This window comes from Salvelinus fontinalis, unplaced genomic scaffold (assembly GCF_029448725.1).
Source record: "Salvelinus fontinalis isolate EN_2023a unplaced genomic scaffold, ASM2944872v1 scaffold_0247, whole genome shotgun sequence".
Classification (NCBI taxonomy): Eukaryota; Metazoa; Chordata; class Actinopteri; order Salmoniformes; family Salmonidae; genus Salvelinus; species Salvelinus fontinalis.
This window is the reverse complement of record NW_026600456.1, coordinates 144,880-162,338: the sequence shown is the minus strand read 5'-3', so window position 1 is coordinate 162,338 and position 17,459 is coordinate 144,880. Positions and strand designations below refer to the sequence as shown.

At 45.9% G+C, this 17,459-nt stretch overlaps 1 pseudogene; it reads right to left on the bottom strand.

Moving 5' to 3' along the window:
- The window catches only part of LOC129844896 (TBC1 domain family member 15-like), a 72,912-nt pseudogene that overhangs the window by 20,017 nt on the left and 35,436 nt on the right, over positions 1–17,459 (bottom strand).

The following is a 17,459-nucleotide window of genomic DNA, read 5'->3' as shown; positions in this document are numbered from 1 at the left end:
CATTCAGCCAGCCAGTCATTCAGCCAGCCAGTCATTCAGCCAGCCAGCCAGCCGGTCAGCCAGTCATTCAGCCAGCCAGCCAGTCATTCAGCCAGCCAGTCATTCAGTCAGCCAGTCATTCAGCCAGCCAGTCATTCAGCCAGCCAGTCATTCAGCCAGCCAGTCATTCAGCCAGCCAGTCATTCAACCAGCCAGCCAGTCATTGTCTGCTGGCTAGTCGGCCAGCCAGCCAGCCAGTCATTCAGCCAGCCAGCCAGCCATTCATTCATTCAGCCAGCCAGTCGGCCAGCCAGCCAGTCATTCAGCCAGCCAGCCAGCCAGCCAGTCACATAACACCATATTGATGCTCTCTACTCCTCAATCTCCAGCTTTCCTTTTACCTTCCTCACTAACAAGTTGCTATGTGGCAGGTGTTTAAATCAATAACCCTGATGTAGCCATGTTTAATGTATTAATGGGTGGGATGACAGCTACAGTGCTGGAGATGACATGGTCTGTGGGTTTCCTTTGAATAACAAGGGTCTGTCAGGTACAAGACCATTCAGCCGAGTAATAATAACATGATTGCTGTTTACCCTAACCTCTGTGTGTGTGTGTGTGTGTGTCTGTTTACCAGAGTAGACCAGCCCTGGGCTACAGTACCTATAAAGCTATGAATGGATAATGAACACAAAACCCCTTTTAAATGACTTCAGCAGCTATGTGGAGGTAAGAATAGAGGAAACAGGATGGTGTCGTAACAGAGAACAGACGGGAGGCTGGGCGTTGTCGTAACAGAAGACAGGAAGCTGGACGTTGTCGTAACAGAAGACAGGAAGCTGGACGTTGTCGTAACAGAAGACAGGAAGCTGGACGTTGTCGTAACAGAAGACAGGAAGCTGGGCGTTGTCGTAACAGAAGACAGGAAGCTGGGCGTTGTCGTAACAGAAGACAGGAAGCTGGGCGTTGTCGTAACAGAAGACAGGAAGCTGGACGTTGTCGTAACAGAAGACAGGAAGCTGGACGTTGTCGTAACAGAAGACAGGAAGCTGGACGTTGTCGTAACAGAAGACAGGAAGCTGGACGTTGTCGTAACAGAAGACAGGAAGCTGGACGTTGTCGTAACAGAAGACAGGAAGCTGGACAGTGTCGTAACAGAAGACAGGAAGCTGGACGTTGTCGTAACAGAAGACAGGAAGCTGGACGTTGTCGTAACAGAAGACAGGAAGCTGGACGTTGTCGTAACAGAAGACAGGAAGCTGGACGTTGTCGTAACAGAAGACAGGAAGCTGGACGTTGTCGTAACAGAAGACAGGAAGCTGGACGTTGTCGTAACAGAAGACAGGAAGCTGGACGTTGTCGTAACAGAAGACAGGAAGCTGGACGTTGTCGTAACAGAAGACAGGAAGCTGGACGTTGTCGTAACAGAAGACAGGAAGCTGGACGTTGTCGTAACAGAAGACAGGAAGCTGGACGTTGTCGTAACAGAAGAAGGGAAGCTGGACGTTGTCGTAACAGAAGACAGGAAGCTGGACGTTGTCGTAACAGAAGACAGGAAGCTGGACGTTGTCGTAACAGAAGACAGGAAGCTGGACGTTGTCGTAACAGAAGACAGGAAGCTGGACGTTGTCGTAACAGAAGACAGGAAGCTGGACGTTGTCGTAACAGAAGACAGGAAGCTGGACGTTGTTGTAACAGAAGACAGGAAGCTGGACAGTGTTGTAACAGAAGACAGGAAGCTGGACAGTGTTGTAACAGAATACAGGAAGCTGGACAGTGTTGTAACAGAAGACAGGAAGCTGGACAGTGTTGTAACAGAAGACAGGACGCTGGACAGTGTTGTAACAGAAGACAGGAAGCTGGACAGTGTTGTAACAGAAGACAGGAAGCTGGACAGTGTTGTAACAGACAGGAAGCTGGATGGTGTTGTAATAGGTTGGATAATAAGACAGAAAAAAATGAATTCAGAACACAAATCATGGAGCTGGAGTGACATCAAAAAGCGCGAGGGCTCTGCTCAGCTATTGGTGGAGGCTGTGAGAGAGTGGTCTTGGATGCATCCTTTGTGAAATGCACCATGGGAACCCAGCGTGGTCAGGTAATCAGGTCACACTCTACCAACACTTCCCTAGTTGGTCTCCTTCTCTCGTTAAACAGGAAGAACTGTGCTGTCATATACCTACACAGAGGTCAGTGAAGGTCTCACCCACAGACATGGACTGACTAGAATGGATATCCTCATTTAATTTGCTTTGGTGTGAGGGGCTTTGTCCATTCTAGTAATTATATTTCTATGTTACGTATGTTCTAATAATTCAGATGTTCTCAGTTTTACCCATCTGGTCCATGAAGGAGACAAATCACTAGAAGGTTATGTCCCTGCTAGTTTATCAAGCCTATTTCTATGGTCTTATTACATTATGTCTGTTCTAGTATATCTAGTTCTATGTTGTCAGTCTCACCATCTGGTCCATGAAGGAGACAAAGCACCAGAAGGCGTCCACCTCGTTCTCCATCACATAGAGGATCGGAGACAGCAGGTCACTCATACCCTGGACATAGCCTGGTGACAGAGAGAAAAGAACCCGGTTTAGTCAGCCAGCCAGCCAGCCAGTCAGTCAGTCAGTCAGTCAGCCAGCCAGGCAGCCAGCCAGTCAGTCAGTCAGTCAGCCAGTCTGCCAGCCAGTCAGCCAGTCTGCCAGTCTGCCAGCCAGCCAGTCAGCCAGCCAGCCAGCCAGTCAGTCAGCCAGCCAGTCAGCCAGTCAGTCAGCCAGTCAGCCAGTCAGTCAGCCAGTCAGTCAGCCAGTCAGTCAGCCAGTCAGCCAGTCAGCCAGTCAGCCAGTCAGCCAGTCAGCCAGTCAGCCAGTCAAAGCCTGGTGGTGACAGAGAGGATTTGAAACAGTTCTGGAGAGCTTTCATACAAACACAATCTTGACCACAGGAGGTTGGTGGCACCTTAATCAGGGAGGACTGGCTCGTGGTAATGACTGGAGCGGAATCAGTGGAATGGTATCAAATACATCCAACACATGGTTTCCATGGTTTCCATGTGTTTGATGCCATTCGCCCCGTTCCAGCCATTATGATGAGCCGTCCTCCCCTCAGCAGCCTCCACTGATCACGTCTGGTGCTGAGTGGCATGTAGTATTTATTGTTGGTGAATCCGCAGTCACAACCCAGTAGAGGCTGAGTACATTCAGTTTGACGTGGTCTTACCCAGGTCAAAGTCATTCAGTATGACCTGGTCTTACCCAGGTCAAAGTCATTCAGTATGACAAGCGTGGTCTTACCCAGGTCAAAGTCATTCAGTATGACAAGCGTGGTCTTACCCAGGTCAAAGTCATTCAGAATGACAAGCGTGGTCTTACCCAGGTCAAAGTCATTCAGTATGACAAGCGTGGTCTTACCCAGGTCAAAGTCATTCAGAATGACAAGCGTGGTCTTACCCAGGTCAAAGTCATTCAGTATGACAAGCGTAGTCTTACCCAGGTCAAAGTCATTCAGAATGACAAGCGTGGTCTTACCCAGGTCAAAGTCATTCAGTATGACAAGCGTGGTCTTACCCAGGTCAAAGTCATTCAGTATGACAAGCGTGGTCTTACCCAGGTCAAAGTCATTCAGAATGACAAGCGTGGTCTTACCCAGGTCAAAGTCATACAGAATGAGAAGCCTGGTCTTACCCAGGTCAAAGTCATGCAGTAGGACAAGCGTGGTCTTACCCAGGTCAAAGTCATTCAGTATGACAAGCGTGGTCTTACCCAGGTCAAAGTCATTCAGTATGACAAGCGTGGTCTTACCCAGGTCAAAGTCATACAGTATAACAAGCGTGGTCTTACCCAGGTCAAAGTCATACAGTATGACAAGCGTGGTCTTACCCAGGTCAAAGTCATTCAGTATGACAAGCGTGGTCTTACCCAGGTCAAAGTCATTCAGTATGACCAGCGTGGTCTTACCCAGGTCAAAGTCATTCAGTATGACAAGCGTGGTCTTACCCAGGTCAAAGTCATTCAGTATGACAAGCTTCGTCTTACCCAGGTCAAAGTCATTCAGTATAACAAGCGTGGTCTTACCCAGGTCAAAGTCATTCAGAATGACAAGCGTGGTCTTACCCAGGTCAAAGTCATTCAGTATGACAAGCGTGGTCTTACCCAGGTCAAAGTCATTCAGAATGACAAGCGTGGTCTTACCCAGGTCAAAGTCATTCAGTATAACAAGCGTGGTCTTACCCAGGTCAAAGTCATTCAGAATGACAAGCGTGGTCTTACCCAGGTCAAAGTCATGCAGTAGGACAAGCGTGGTCTTACCCAGGTCAAAGTCATGCAGTAGGACAAGCGTGGTCTTACCCAGGTCAAAGTCATGCAGTAGGACAAGCGTGGTCTTACCCAGGTCAAAGTCATTCAGTATGACAAGCTTCGTCTTACCCAGGTCAAAGTCATTCAGTAGGACAAGCGTGGTCTTACCCAGGTCAAAGTCATGCAGTAGGACAAGCGTGGTCTTACCCAGGTCAAAGTCATTCAGTAGGACAAGCGTGGTCTTACCCAGGTCAAAGTCATTCAGTAGGACAAGCGTGGTCTTACCCAGGTCAAAGTCATGCAGTAGGACCAGCGTGGTCTTACCCAGGTCAAAGTCATTCAGTAGGACAAGCGTGGTCTTACCCAGGTCAAAGTCATTCAGTATGACAAGCGTGGTCTTACCCAGGTCAAAGTCATTCAGTATGACAAGCGTGGTCTTACCCAGGTCAAAGTCATTCAGTATAACAAGCGTGGTCTTACCCAGGTCAAAGTCATGCAGTAGGACAAGCGTGGTCTTACCCAGGTCAAAGTCATTCAGTATGACAAGCGTGGTCTTACCCAGGTCAAAGTCATTCAGTAGGACCAGCGTGGTCTTACCCAGGTCAAAGTCATACATGCAGTAGGACCAGCGTGGTCTTACCCAGGTCAAAGTCATTCAGTAGGACAAGCGTGGTCTTACCCAGGTCAAAGTCATACAGTATGACAAGCGTGGTCTTACCCAGGTCAAAGTCATTCAGTAGGACCAGCGTGGTCTTACCCAGGTCAAAGTCATGCAGTAGGACCAGCGTGGTCTTACCCAGGTCAAAGTCATACATGCAGTAGGACAAGCGTGGTCTTACCCAGGTCAAAGTCATACAGTATGACAAGCGTGGTCTTACCCAGGTCAAAGTCATGCAGTAGGACAAGCGTGGTCTTACCCAGGTCAAAGTCATACATGCAGTAGGTCATGAGGACATCGTGCAGCAGAATCAGTCCTGGGTTGTCTGGTCCTTCATAGAAAGTGTTGGTCCTGTCTGTCCTGTTCACGTCTTTCTCTGTGGAGGAAATCAACACAGTCACAGGCCTCAGAATCCCCTTCAATCACCAAATACATTTGGATGTAGAGGATTTGACTCAGTGAAACGGTGCTGCTACAGGGTTACACACAGACAATAACAGACTAAATATATAGATGTAGAATTTACACCATCCATCGTGACGGACTGACAAAGTTTCTGACCTGTTTACTTCTTCCTCTGTAGAGGGAACTAACAGCCACCAGTATTCATAAAGAATAGGAGGGTCTTTCTTCTGTAGAGGGAACTAACAGCCACCAGTATTCATAAAGAATAGGAGGGTCTTTCTTCTGTAGAGGGAACTAACAGCCACCAGTATTCATAAAGAATAGGAGGGTCTTTCTCTGCAGAGGGAACTAACAGCCACCAGTATTCATAAAGAATAGGAGGGTCAGATGACATGGACAGAAGGAACCTGATCGTAGATCAGCACTCCCAACTCAGAGACGCTTTATGAATACAGGCCCCGACTTCACCACTGGTCTGGTCTGCCCGATTGTCCTCAGACATAAAGTTTACTACCAGGAGTTGAAATCAGAAGCACTTCAAACAGTTCAGCATTTCTCCGTGCCAGCCGCCGCTCATTTCCATATTCATTTCAGCTGACATTTACAGAGAGCACACAACTCTAACCCTGTTACAACCGGAGCCTAATTTCAATCCTTTGAATAGAAGGGGGGAGCGACTCAGAGAGGGAGAGAGAGAGAATAACGAGACGGAGAGAACAGAAATGCCAAGTCCATTGAGGAGCCAGCCAGATCCAGTATGGATCATTCCTCAACGATCAGGAGGAGATGAGATCCCATTACCTGGCTGACATGGGCCCTGTCCCAAATGACAACCTACTGCCTATTTAGTGGACATAGGGCTCAGGTCAAAAGTAGTGCACTATATACAGGGTATAAGATGTCATTTGGGACGCGGCCACGGGGCTGGGTTCTACAGGCTGACGACGCTGATGGAATATTGAATAAATAAAACACGGGGCTGATCCGATGGGAGCCAGATTGATTCCAGTCTCAGCTCAGACTTCAAGTAGCTAAACTAGGAAAGGTGTCACACTTTGTTTCAAATGGTTTTTGCTGAGCAGTTTGGGGTTCAGACCCGGACAAATGTGGCCAACTTTTGTTCTTCACTGGCTGTGGGGGGGGGGGAGTTAAGTTGCTGACTGAGGCTGTTGGAACAAGGAGTCTAACTCATTAACATATTGGAAAGGTCTCCTGTTTGTCACAGTGCCCATTGTTCAAACCACGTAACCATCCTACTGTCAGACCAATGGAATACAACTATTGTCCATCGGTTAGAAGGGAAAACTGGCTTCTGGCTTCTCCAACAACCCCAGACAGAGCCCCCCCAGACAGAGTGATGATGATGAAGATGACCTATTAGACTCCTAACTAACATTCTGTTATTAGTGATGATGATGATGGTGATTACCTATTAGACTCCTGACTAACATTCTGTTAGAAGTGATGATGATGATGGTGATTACCTATTAGACTCCTGTGGTCTCTAAACATGCTGTTGTGTTTCTCCTGCTCCTCACTCACTGACTTCCACTGGAGCTTCATACGGAAGTACTCATCCCTGAGGAAAGAGGATGAGGAGAGAGGGGGAATAAGTACTCATCCCTGAGGAAAGAGGATGAGAAGAGAGGGGGAATAAGTACTCATCCCTGAGGAAAGAGGACGAGAAGAGAGGATGAGAAGAGAGGGGGAATAAGTACTCATCCCTGAGGAAAGAGGATGAGAAGAGAGGGGGAATAAGTACTCATCCCTGAGGAAAGAGGATGAGAAGAGAGGATGAGAAGAGAGGGGGAATAAGTACTCATCCCTGAGGAAAGAGGATGAGAAGAGAGGGGGAATAAGTACTCATCCCTGAGGAAAGAGGATGAGAAGAGAGGGGGAATAAGTACTCATCCCTGAGGAAAGAGGATAAGAGAGGATGAGAAGAGAGGGGGAATAAGTACTCATCCCTGAGGAAAGAGGATGAGAAGAGAGGGGGAATAAGTACTCATCCCTGAGGAAAGAGGATGAGAAGAGAGGGAGAATAAGTACTCATCCCTGAGGAAAGAGGATGAGAAGAGAGGGGGAATAAGTACTCATCCCTGAGGAAAGAGGATGAGAAGAGAGGATGAGAAGAGAGGGGGAGAATAAGTACTCATCCCTGAGGAAAGAGGATGAGAAGAGAGGATGAGAAGAGAGGGGGAATAAGTACTCATCCCTGAGGAAAGAGGATGAGAAGAGAGGGGGAATAAGTACTCATCCCTGAGGAAAGAGGATGAGAAGAGAGGGGGAATAAGTACTCATCCCTGAGGAAAGAGGATGAGAAGAGGGGGAATAAGTACTCATCCCTGAGGAAAGAGGATGAGAAGAGAGGGAATAAGTACTCATCCCTGAGGAAAGAGGATGAGAAGAGAGGGAATAAGTACTCATCCCTGAGGAAAGAGGATGAGAAGAGGGAGAATAAGTACTCATCCCTGAGGAAAGAGGATGAGAAGAGAGGGGGAATAAGTACTCATCCCTGAGGAAAGAGGATGAGAAGAGGGGGAATAAGTACTCATCCCTGAGGAAAGAGGATGAGAAGAGAGGGAATAAGTACTCATCCCTGAGGAAAGAGGATGAGAAGAGAGGGAATAAGTACTCATCCCTGAGGAAAGAGGATGAGAAGAGAGGGAATAAGTACTCATCCCTGAGGAAAGAGGATGAGGAGAGGGGGAATAAGTACTCATCCCTGAGGAAAGAGGATGAGAAGAGAGGGGGAATAAGTACTCATCCCTGAGGAAAGAGGATGAGAAGAGGGGGAATAAGTACTCATCCCTGAGGAAAGAGGATGAGGAGAGGGGGAATACGTACTCATCCCTGAGGAAAGAGGATGAGAAGAGAGGATGAGAAGAGAGGGAATAAGTACTCATCCCTGAGGAAAGAGGATGAGAAGAGAGGGGGAATAAGTACTCATCCCTGAGGAAAGAGGATGAGAAGAGAGGGAATAAGTACTCATCCCTGAGGAAAGAGGATGAGGAGAGGGGGAATAAGTACTCATCCCTGAGGAAAGAGGATGAGGAGAGGGGGAATACGTACTCATCCCTGAGGAAAGAGGATGAGAAGAGAGGGGGAATAAGTACTCATCCCTGAGGAAAGAGGATGAGGAGAGGGGGAATAAGTACTCATCCCTGAGGAAAGAGGATGAGAAGAGAGGGGGAATAAGTACTCATCCTTGAGGAAAGAGGATGAGGAGAGGGGGAATACGTACTCATCCCTGAGGAAAGAGGATGAGAAGAGAGGGGGAATAAGTACTCATCCCTGAGGAAAGAGGATGAGAAGAGAGGGGGAATAAGTACTCATCCCTGAGGGAAGAGGATGAGAAGAGAGGGGGAATAAGTACTCATCCCTGAGGAAAGAGGATGAGAAGAGAGGGGGAATAAGTACTCATCCCTGAGGGAAGAGGATGAGAAGAGAGGGGGAATAAGTACTCATCCCTGAGGGAAGAGGATGAGAAGAGAGGGGGAATAAGTACTCATCCCTGATGGAAGAGGATGAGAAGAGAGGGGGAATAAGTACTCATCCCTGAGGAAAGAGGATGAGAAGAGAGGGGGAATAAGTACTCATCCCTGAGGAAAGAGGATGAGAAGAGAGGGGGAATAAGTACTCATCCCTGAGGAAAGAGGATGAGAAGAGAGGATGAGAAGAGAGGGGGAATAAGTACTCATCCCTGAGGAAAGAGGATGAGAAGAGAGGGAATAAGTACTCATCCCTGAGGAAAGAGGATGAGAAGAGAGGGAATAAGTACTCATCCCTGAGGAAAGAGGATGAGAAGAGAGGGAATAAGTACTCATCCCTGAGGAAAGAGGATGAGGAGAGGGGGAATAAGTACTCATCCCTGAGGAAAGAGGATGAGGAGAGGGGGAATAAGTACTCATCCCTGAGGAAAGAGGATGAGAAGAGGGGGAATAAGTACTCATCCCTGAGGAAAGAGGATGAGGAGAGGGGGAATACGTACTCATCCCTGAGGGAAGAGGATGAGAAGAGGGGAATAAGTACTTATCCCTGAGGAAAGAGGATGAGAAGAGAGGATGAGAAGAGAGGGAATAAGTACTCATCCCTGAGGAAAGAGGATGAGAAGAGAGGGGGAATACGTACTCATCCCTGAGGAAAGAGGATGAGAAGAGAGGGAATAAGTACTCATCCCTGAGGAAAGAGGATGAGGAGAGGGGGAATAAGTACTCATCCCTGAGGAAAGAGGATGAGGAGAGGGGGAATACGTACTCATCCCTGAGGAAAGAGGATGAGAAGAGAGGGGGAATAAGTACTCATCCCTGAGGAAAGAGGATGAGGAGAGGGGGAATAAGTACTCATCCCTGAGGAAAGAGGATGAGAAGAGAGGGGGAATAAGTACTCATCCTTGAGGAAAGAGGATGAGGAGAGGGGGAATACGTACTCATCCCTGAGGAAAGAGGATGAGAAGAGGGGGAATACGTACTCATCCCTGAGGAAAGAGGATGAGAAGAGAGGGGGAATAAGTACTCATCCCTGAGGGAAGAGGATGAGAAGAGAGGGGGAATAAGTACTCATCCCTGAGGAAAGAGGATGAGAAGAGAGGGGGAATAAGTACTCATCCCTGAGGGAAGAGGATGAGAAGAGAGGGGGAATAAGTACTCATCCCTGAGGGAAGAGGATGAGAAGAGAGGGGGAATAAGTACTCATCCCTGAGGAAAGAGGATGAGAAGAGAGGGGGAATAAGTACTCATCCCTGAGGAAAGAGGATGAGAAGAGAGGGGGAATAAGTACTCATCCCTGAGGATGAGGAGAGAGGGAATAAGTACTTATCCCTGAGGATGAGAAGAGAGGGGGAATAAGTACTTTTCCCTGAGGAAAGAGAGGAAAGTAAAGGAGTGAGACGACAGAAAATATTTCACATTACATTAGGTGATAGAGGGAAAATCGAGTTACATATCGCAATATTACTTTGGACCATATTATAGATACCTTGACTCCAAGTAAAAAATATATAAATGTATCTATTTTTTGATTTTGCTAGGTAGTGTTAGCTAGCGCTAGTTCACTTTACCTGTGCCAAAACACTGGTATTTTGTCCTATAGCTTGTTCTCCATCTTCTTTTTAAAAGCCCAGTGCAGTCAAAAACTTGATTTTGAAGTTGGAATAATATTGTGAAAATTATAATGCCATTTTAGTGTAAGAGCTGTTTGAAAAGACTGCCTGAAATTTCCAGCTGTTTTGGTGGGATGGAGTTTTTGGCCTTAAATTAGTTAATAGACCAATAAGATAGCGAGTTCCAAACCTCTCTGCCAATAACAGCTCGTTTTCAGTTCCCCCTCACTCAGACTACTTCCAGAACGTCCTGGCTAAATTCTTGCTTGAGAAGAACATTTTTTGGTTTCTTTTTGCCCATTTTAATTTAAAACAATCACAGTAAGGTACATCATTGTTTCCCAGAAATAATTTGATATTGAGACAACAACAAAAAACAGTTGCATTGGACCTTTAAATAGTGACCCAACGTGTTTTCAGTAGTTATTTCCATGACTGATCAAAAAGACAATTAGTTCGCAAATCGCAAATATCGAATCGTAATACATATAGAATCAGCACATAAGTATCGTGATCATATCGTATCGTGATCATATCATATCGTGATCATATCGTATCGTGATCATATCGTATCTTGATCATAATCATATCGTGATCATATCGCGATCATGATCATATCGTATCGTGATCATATCGTCATCATATCGTATCGTCATCATATCGTATCGTGAGGTCCCTGACAATTCCCAGCCCTCATTCAGGGTGTGTTGACTGTGTGACGTTTAAACAGAACAGTAAGGACCACTTCCCTTCAGCTGGTTTTCAACATAACCGGGTGCTGTGCTATGAGAACTAGTACTCTCTTCACACAGTGCTCTCAACGCCATCTGAACAGCAACATAACCCGGTGCTGTGCTATGAGAACTAGTACTCTCTTCACACAGTGCTCTCAACGCCATCTGAACAGCAACATAACCCGGTGCTGTGCTATGAGAACTAGTACTCTCTTCACACAGTGCTCTCAACGCCATCTGAACAGCAACATAACCCGGTGCTGTGCTATGAGAACTAGTACTCTCTTCACACAGTGCTCTCAACGCCATCTGAACAGCAACATAACCCGGTGCTGTGCTATGAGAACTAGTACTCTCTTCACACAGTGCTCTCAACGCCATCTGAACAGCAACATAACCCGGTACTGTGCTATGAGAACTAGTACTCTCTTCACACAGTGCTCTCAACGCCATCTGAACAGCAACATTTGTTTTCAAACTGAAATGTATTAGTCATTCTTAAATACAAGTCATGTTACTTGTAAATGTAAAGCGTACTGATTCATAAAACGTTGTGAAGATCTCTCTACGAGCACAAAGACAACATGAAGTGAGAGTTGTTGGGTTTTCCTGTCCTAGTATTATATCAACAGTGCTGTTATGATGCAGATCTGACAGAGAGCATATGTCAACCATGGAGGAGCTCCCAGTCTCCTAATGAGTAGGAGTGTCTCTCTCACGGTTTCCTCCTAATGAGTAGGAGAGTCTCTTACGTTTTCCTCTCGGTCAGACGACTCCTCTCCTCCTGGGTGCTGTCCCAGGGGAAGTAGCCCAGCAGAAACTTCCATCCCTCCTTCCTCAACACATGACACAGACCCTAGGAGGGACGGAGAGACAGAAAGAGGGATGGGGAGGGAGAGAGAGAAAGTAAAAGAGGAGAGAGACAGACAGCTTTTATTTCCACAGTCCTACAGTAAGTAACAAACAAAACAGGCCTAACAGAGCTATTCCAGTTTCAACTCAGCCTTCGACTTCCAACTGTTGCGTCAGAGAGAGAGGCGATGTCGGGAGACAAAACAATCTCTGAAACGCGGCTGACCCCCACTTCTATATCCTTCATGTAGAGAGACTACAGAGGCCTCAGATACTGCCTTTAATGAGTGTTCTGCCTCACTGCTCAAGGCCAGAACCATAGGCCATAGACTCACAATGCAGTATGGATGAGCTACTGTAGCTAGCTCTGTCAAGGATGAACAGTATATGTAGGAATTAAAAGCACTGATGGGTTTGTGCTGTTGCTACTCTCTTAATTAACAGCAGAGGGCGTGTGTGTGTGGTGTGTGTGTGAGATACAGAGACTGTCCCGTTTGTTCCTGGTGTTTCAGTGTGTTATATCCTGCTGTATTTAGTTGGTTCCTGGTGTTTCAGTGTGTTATATCCTGCTGTATTTAGTTGGTTCCTGGTGTTTCAGTGTGTTACATCCTGCTGTATTTAGTTGGTTCCTGGTGTTTCAGTGTGTTACATCCTGCTGTATTTAGTTGGTTCCTGGTGTTTCAGTGTGTTACATCCTGCTGTATTTAGTTGGTTCCTGGTGTTTCAGTGTGTTACATCCTGCTGTATTTAGTTGGTTCCTGGTGTTTCAGTGTGTTATATCCTGCTGTATTTAGTTGGTTCCTGGTGTTTCAGTGTGTTATATCCTGGTGTTTCAGTGTGTTATATCCTGCTGTACTTAGTTGGTTCCTGGTGTTTCAGTGTGTTATATCCTGGTGTTTCAGTGTGTTATATCCTGCTGTACTTAGTTGGTTCCTGGTGTTTCAGTGTGTTATATCCTGGTGTTTCAGTGTGTTATATCCTGGTGTTTCAGTGTGTTATATCCTGGTGTTTCAGTGTGTTATATCCTGCTGTATTTAGTTGGTTCCTGGTGTTTCAGTGTGTTACATCCTGGTGTTTCAGTGTGTTATATCCTGGTGTATTTAGTTGGTTCCTGGTGTTTCAGTGTGTTATATCCTGCTGTATTTAGTTGGTTCCTGGTGTTTCAGTGTGTTACATCCTGGTGTTTCAGTGTGTTATATCCTGCTGTATTTAGTTGGTTCCTGGTGTTTCAGTGTGTTATATCCTGCTGTATTTAGTTGGTTCCTGGTGTTTCAGTGTGTTACATCCTGGTGTTTCAGTGTGTTACATCCTGGTGTTTCAGTGTGTTACATCATACTGTCTTTAGCTGGTTCCTGGCCCCACGTGTTCCTTACCCCTTTGAATATGGTCTGTTTGAGGTGTTCCTTACCCCTTTGAATATGGTCTGTTTGAGGTGTTCCTTACCCCTTTGAATATGGTCTGTTTGAGGTGTTCCTTACCCCTTTGAATATGGTCTGTTTGAGGTGTGAGATGTTCCTCATGCGTCCCTCAGGGCCCATGTTGGTGTTCCACTCTTCAGCCCCAACAGGCTCCCTACGCCGGACTGCTGGCCGCACGCCAAGATCAATCTACCAGGGAGGGAGAGTATGGAAATACTGCATTACCTACGCATGTTACTGCTACACCAATAACACACCATAGAGAGGAGGGAGGGGACTGAGATATCAAATTAGCAAAACACCTTGTCAAAATCTAAGAATTTAAACAAAGAAAGACATTAACAACGTAAAAACTCAGTGACTGATAAAAACTCATAGCCTGGCTATAGAGACACCATAGAAAATATGGAAGGTCAGACTTAGTGACCATAGCCTGGCTATAGAGACACCATAGAAAACATGGAAGGTCAGACTTAGTGACCATAGCCTGGCCATAGAGACACCATAGAAAACATGGAAGGTCAGACTTAGTGACCATAGCTTGGCTATAGAGACACCATAGAAAATATGGAAGGTCAGACTTAGTGACCATAGCCTGGCCATAGAGACACATGGAAGGTCAGACTTAGTGACCATAGCCTGGCCATAGAGACACCATAGAAAACAAGCTGATCCTGGGGCTCTGTTCACAAACACCAACAGACCCCACAGAGCCCCAGGACAGCAACACAATTAGACCCAACCAAATCATGAGAAAACAAAAAGATGACTATTTTCAATGTGTCCAGTAATTAACAAAAAAACAGAGCAAACTAGAACGCTATTTTGCCCTAAACAGTGAGTACACAGTTGCAGAAAATGAGGTGGAAACTGAGCTGCACTTCCTAACCTCCTGCCAAATGTATGACCATACTAGAGACACATATTTCCCTCAGATCACACAAATCAACAAAGCCAATTTTGATAAACTCCCATATCTACTGGGTGAAATTCCACAGTGCGCCATCACAGCAACAAGATTTGTGACCTGTTGCCACAAGAAAAGGGCAACCAGTGAAGAACAAACACCATTGTAAATACAACCCATATTAAAATGTTAATTTATTTTCCCTTCTGTATTAACCATTTGCACATCATTACAACACTGTATATAGACATATGTTCACTGTAAATTGTTTAACTATTTCACTTGCTTTGGCAATGTTAACATATGTTTCCCATGCCAATATAGCCAATAAAGCCGAGAGAGAGACAGAGAAAGAGAGAGAGAAAGAGAGAGAGAAAGAGAGAGAGAGAGAGAGAAAGAGAGAGAGAGAGACAGAGAAAGAGAGAGAGACAGAGAAAGAGAGAGACAGAGAAAGAGAGAGAGACAGAGAAAGAGAGAGAGAGACAGAGAGAGAGAGAGAAAGAGACAGAAAGAGAGAGACAGAAAGAGAGGAGAGAGAGAGAAAGAGAGAGAGAGAGAGAGAGAAAGAGAGAGAGAGAGACAGAGAAAGAGAGAGAGACAGAGAAAGAGAGAGAGACAGAGAAAGAGAGAGAGACAGAGAAAGAGAGAGAGACAGGATAAGGGGTGTCAAGTCCAAGTCATGAGGGTCACGACCCCGTTGAAATCCAACAGAACCCCAAGCTCTGGCTGGACCAATCGTTATGTTGTGGCCGTTTTAAATGGAAATCATTTAAAACACTATTTCTAATGTGTGTGTGTGTGTGTGTGTGTGCGTCATATATAAAACTGTGTCCAGCACTAGCCTACACACACATGTCCAATTGACAGCTGTGTGATGTTCTGTTTGCCAGGCCAACAGCCTGGTACAGTAGCTACTACACTCTGTCCTCATTTCAGCCACTTAAGTCAATTGAACAGTTCTGCTCAGAGAGATAGAGATAGAAGAAGCGGAGTCAGCCAGGAAGAAAGACAGACTAACTAAAGCCTAAGCTACGAAGCGGAGAGCTGTTTCCATGGGGACAGGGCTGATAAGGGAGGGGGGGAGAGAAGGATGGACTGTAAATAGGAGTCAATAATTCATGAGCTTTGTGATAAGCAGGGATGTGTGTGTGTGTGTGTGTGTGTGTGTGTGTGTGTGTGTGTGTGTGTGTGTGTGTGTGTGTGTGTGTGTGTGTGTGCATGCAGCACCATAACTATCCAACATCCAGCCAGCTAATACACAATATAAAACGCTATTTTGTTAAGCCTTCATTGGAAAATAACTAGGAAGAGATTTAGGAATAACTTTTCTCATGTCTGTGAAAATATTTTGCTGAAGGTGTGGGTTGTATAAACAGAACAAGAGAGAGTCCACGAAGCTTCTACATACAGTGGATTCAGATAGTACTCAGACCCGTCGACTTTCTCCACATTTTGTTACTTTACAGCCTTATTCTAAAATGGATTATATCATTTTTTTCCCTCATCAATCTATACACAATACCCCATAATGAAAAAGCAAAAACAAGTTTTAAAATGTTTTGATTTTTTTTAATAAACACTGGCATTTCACATTTCCATAAGTATTCAGACCCTTTACACAATACTTTGTTAAAGCATCTTTGTCAGCGATTACAGCCTTGAGTCTTCTTGGGTATGATGCTCCAAGCTTGGCACACCTGTATTTGGGGAGTTTCTCCCATTCTTCTCAGCAGATCCTCTCAAGCTCTGTCAGGTTGGATGGGGAGCGTCGCTGCACAGCTATTTTCAGGTTTCTCCAGAGATGTCTGGGCTCTTGGCTGGACCACTCAGACATTCAGAGACTTGTCTCGAAGACACTCCTGCATTGTCTTGGCTGTGTGCTTATGGGTCGTCCTGTTGGAAGGTGAACCTTCGCCCCAGTCTGAGGTCCTGAGTACTCTGGAGCAGGTTTCATCAAGGATCTCTCTGTAGGATCTCTGCTCCGTTCATCCTTCCCTCGATCCTGACTAGTCTCCCAGGCCCTGCCGCTGAAAAACATCCCCACAGTATGATGCTGCCATCACCATGCTTCACCGTAGGGATGGTGCCAGGTTTCCTCCAGACGTGACACTTGGCATTCAGGCCAAAGAGTTCAATCTTGGTTTCATCAGACCAGAGAATCTTGTTTCTCATGGTCTGAGAGTCCTTTAGGTACCTTTTGGCAAACTCCAAGCGGGCTGTCATGTGTCTTTTACTGAGGATTGGCTTCTGTCTGACCACTCTACCATAAAGGCCTGAATGGTGGAGTGCTGCAGAGATGGTTGTCCGTCTGGAACCGTGGAGCTCTGTCAGAGTGACCATCGGGTTCTTGGTCACCTCCCTGACCAAGGCCCTTCTCCCCCATTTGCTCAATTTGGCCGGGCGGCCAGCTCCTGGAAGAGTCTTGGTGGTTCCAAACTACTTCCATTTAATAAATGACGACGGCCACTGTGTTCTTGGGGACCTTCAAAGCTGCATATCTGATCAACTTCGTATAGTGTGGCTCTTTATACAGAGGTTGTTTTAAAAGGTAAAGCAGCATATTTACACTATTGATCGTCCTCCCTCTTTTCTAATGATTTCCACAAGGTAATAAAGTGGCCAGCCAGGAGGTTCATGTAATCAAAATCTAATTAAAAAAATCTGGCGTGCGTTGCATTCCTGCGCGACTCAGAGGTTACACACTGCATCATCAGCCAATCGAAGTGTGTGTGTGTGTGTGCGCGCGCGAGAGAAAGAGGTCTAATTTATTTACTATTTACCCACCACAGATCTATTTAAATAATGTATAAACCTTTATTTAAACCAGGTAGATTGAGAACACATGGCGCTTGCAATGCCAAGGGTAGTTGGTTAGATTTTCGCTGGAGCCTCCCATATGTTAAATGTATGCACATGACTGAGTGTAAGTCTGTTTTGATAAAAGTATCTGAAAAATGGGATAGGGGATGGGGAGACCTAGTCAGTTGAGGAAAACAGTCCTGATGTTAAAAGGGGAGACCTAGTCAGTTGAGGAAAACAGTCCTGATGTTGGAAGGGGAGATCTAGTCAGTTGAGGAAAACAGTCCTGATGTTAAAAGGGGAGACCTAGTCAG